Consider the following 4296-nt stretch of genomic DNA (forward strand, 5'->3'; position numbering starts at 1 on the left):
CCAGAAGAGTTGCAGGAGATTACGAAGTCGTCTGGCTTCAACCACAGCCTCCAGACGACTTCGTAATCTCCTGCAACTCTTCTGGACGATTTCCTTGTTTAAGTTGGTGAACGCGGCCATGATCTTTGCCTTCAATTCATCTTTGGTGTTACAAGGAGCTTTGTTGGTCTCTCACTCAACTGCACCCCACACATAATAATCAAGGAGGTTGCAGTCTGGAGAGTTTGGTGGCAAGTTGTTTTGGGTAATGTGGTTGTAGAAATTGTCTGACAGCCATGACTGGGTTCTCCTGCTTGTGTGGCATGGTGCAGAGTCCTGTTGCCAGACACAGGGTCTTCCAGCAATTACTGTCTTCAACTGGGGCAGCACTATCTCCTCCAGGCACTTGATGTAGGCTTCTGTGTTGAGTGTGAGGCCATGTGAAAGATGAATGGAGGCATAATGCTACCATCACTAGTGATGTTGACTGAATGTGTGATTTTTATCACTCTCGGTACATGTTTTGGGGATACAGCAAGCCAACAGTTGCTCTGTGTGTTCAGCATCTGATCCTGGCAAAATTTTTTCTTGTCTGAGAAAAACCAAAGCATGTTCAGTTGGAGGGGATGCTTGAGTTTGTTCAAAAGCTTTGTAGCATGGTCTTTTCTCTCCTCCTTGATGGCTTGGGATAAAAATTAGTCCTTTCTCATCTTGCATGAGGAATACAGAATGTCTTCATATACTACCTGCCTGATAAGAATCTCATACACTTCCATGTCTCTGATCAACTTGGAGGGATCATAGTTAATCATGCCCTGGATCTCACCAACAAATTCAGGAGTTCTTTTCTTATCAGAATGATCAGAGTGAGTTTTTCAAGCTGCCACACCTTCATAATCATCAATAAACTCCTCCAACTCTTTCCAAATCCTCTGCACTGTTCTGAGATTTATACCCAAAAAACTCTGAAATGTTCGTATTGGAGCTTCTGGTGTGAATGCCAAGCAGTACAGTACGTTGTTTCCAAATTTATCGCAGAGTGAATTACATCATGGTGCTGCTTTTCTCACAGGCAGTGCCCAAATATAGTAGAAGACACTTGATCAAATTGCTGTACACTGGGACTGAACCTGAAACCACATGATTGCAAAGCAAGTTTCTTAACCACACAGTCATGCCTACACTTATACCAATTAATTTCAACCCATTGACAGTAATAAGATTTGTCATTTGAGAAATAATTGGTAATATGGAGAAGTCATTGAACAATAATGCCCTTGAGTGTTGGATGCAGTCGACTCCAAAGGAATTAATTTGTCAGCAGTTTATTGTATGGAAATAATGGTTTAGATGAAGTAGTCCAGTCACTGTTTTCACAGCTGCTGTAAACTTGAAAAGATTAACATTTTTAATGATTAAGAAAAAATATGAAAGTTCATACAATGGGGAGAGAGAGGGAGGGAGAAAGAGAGAGATAGAGGTTGATAAATAGATAGATAGAGAGAGAGAGAGAGAGAAGTAGATCTATAGATAGAGAGAGGAAGAGATAGATAGGTAGCCAGACAGACAGATAGATAGATAGACAGGCAAACAGACAAGACAGAGTAAAGACAGACTGACAGATAAATAGATAGATAGAGAGAGGGGGGAGGGGGAGAGATATGTAGAGAGAGGGGGAGAGGAAGAGATAGATAGATAGAGAGAGAGAGAGAGAAGTAGATCTATAGATAGAGAGAGGAAGAGATAGATAGGTAGCCAAACAGATAGATAGATAGACAGGCAAACAGACAAGTGGACAGACTGACAGATAAATAGATAGAGAGAGGGGGGAGATAAGTAGATAGGTAGAGAGAGGGGGAGAGGAAGAGATAGATAGATAGAGAGAGAGAAGTAGATTGATAGATAGATAGAAAGAGGGAGAGGGAGAAGAAGAGATAGCTAGATAGCCAGACAGACAGGCAGGCGGACAAATAGATAGATAGATAGACAGACAGACAAGACAGTGTAAAGACAGACAGACTGACAGATAGATAGATAGATAGAGAGAGAGAGAGAGAGAATATATTTGGGTGTAATGAGCTTAGCTCATTAATGACAGGATATAGGGTGAGATTAGCAAAAAAATAACAAAGACAAAAAAAGATGTGGTAGCCATTACAAGTGGCTACCCAACAACTGTAGATTATTAAAGATCATTAATATCTTCAAATATTGAAAAAAAAAAAGAAACAGAAAATAGTGGAATTTCTTTGATCATTTTTTAATCTTTGTCTCATGTATTTGTGAGTGAGCAATAGCCATTGTTGGATATAGATTTGCAATACTCACACACACACATACGCATGCATCCATACACAACACGCACACACACACACACACACGCGCACACACACACACACACACACGCGCACACACACAAACATAGACACGCACGCACACACATTCATGCATCCACACACACAACACACACACGTACACACACACATGCATGCATCCACACACAACACACCCTCACAAACACACAAACATATACACACACAAACATACACACACACATGCACGCACACACATGCATGCATTCACACACACAACATACACACATGCATCCACACACAACACAAACAAACACACACGCACGCACACACATGCATCCACACACACATACACACACATGCATGCATCCACACACAACACACAAACATACACACACACACGCATGCATGCACACACACACATGCATGCATCCACACACACACAACACACACACACATATACAGTGAAGACACATGGCCTTGTGGTTGGGGTTTTGTACCCATGATCTTTTGATCATGGTTTCAATTCCCAGACTGGCAGTGCATTGTGTTCTTGTGTGAAAGACTTCATTCCATGTGGCTCCTGTCCACTCTACTGTACATGGGCCACTCTGTGATGGACTGATGTGCCATCCAGGGCCAATGTAAGTCTGCTTGCCTAGCCAGTGGGGGTGTCATCATTTGAAAGCTATAACAATGCAAAGAACAATATTGTAATTAGTGTTGTATAACAATATCTGATAGTTCGGTTGATACAGCAATATATATGTGTGCAAAGGCGGTGAGCTGGCTGAAACGTTAGCGTACCGTGCGAAATGCTTAGCGGTATTTCGTCTGCTGTTACGTTCTAAGTTCAAATTCCGCCGAGGTTGACTTTGCTTTTAATCCTTTCGGGGTTGATAAATTAAGTACCAGTTACGCATTGGGGTCAATGTAATCGACTTAATCCCTTTGTCTGTCCTTGTTTGTCCCCTCTGTGTTTAGCCCCTTGTGGGCAATAAACAAATAAGAAACGTTAGCACGCCGGGTGAAATGTTTAGCGGTATTTCGTCTGTCTTTACATTCTGAGTTCAAATTTCACCAAGGTTGACTTTGCCTTTCATCCTTTTGGGGTTGATAAACTAAGTACCAGTTGCATACTGGGGTTGATCTAATTGACTGGCCCCAAAATTTGGGGCCTTGTGCCTAGAGTAGAAAAGGATATATATGTGTGGATCTATCAAGTCTGGCTGAGGGGTGAACAGCTTCCTTTCCGACCACATGGTTCCAGATTCAGTCCCACTGCGTGGCACTTTGGGCAAGTGTCTTCTTCTTCTATAGCCTCAGACAAACTAAAGCCTTGTGAGTGAATTCGGTAGATCCTGCTATCCTTCATTCTAATAAGGTGTCCAGTCCAACGTAACCGGTGCTTGTGCACCATTGCCTCAATACTCAAGATATCAGCTGTCCTCAGGACCCGTGTGTCTGGAATTTTACATACATACATACATACATACATACATACATACAAGTAGATATATAAAGATGCTTAGTTTCCATTACTTAGTTGACCAAAGTAGTGGAGGAGGATGCTCTGAAAGGGTAGCTGTTAGAATAAGAACTGGCAGTGTAAAGTTCAGAGAGCTACTACATTTGGTGGAAACAAAGGGCTTCTCCCTCAGAGTGAAAGGTAGACACCTTTCACTCTGAGGGAGAAGCTTTTGTACAAACAGCTCTGCTACATGGTGTGAAACATGGGCTATGAATGCTGAGGACATGTGAAAACTTGAAAGAAATTAAGCCAGGATGCTCAACTGGATGGGCAATGACTGTGCATGTATGACAAAGTACAAATATGTTGAGAAAAACAATTGGGTATTAAAGGCATCAGATGTCGTGTGCAAGAAAGAAGACTGCACTGATATTGTCATGTGATGAGGATGGATGAGAATAAACTGCATAAAAAAAAGGCTGATCACTAGATGTGGAAGGAACCTGTGAAAGAGAAAGACATGGAACAAAGTGG

The sequence above is a fragment of the Octopus bimaculoides genome, chromosome 20 (assembly GCF_001194135.2).
Source record: "Octopus bimaculoides isolate UCB-OBI-ISO-001 chromosome 20, ASM119413v2, whole genome shotgun sequence".
Classification (NCBI taxonomy): domain Eukaryota; kingdom Metazoa; phylum Mollusca; class Cephalopoda; order Octopoda; family Octopodidae; genus Octopus; species Octopus bimaculoides.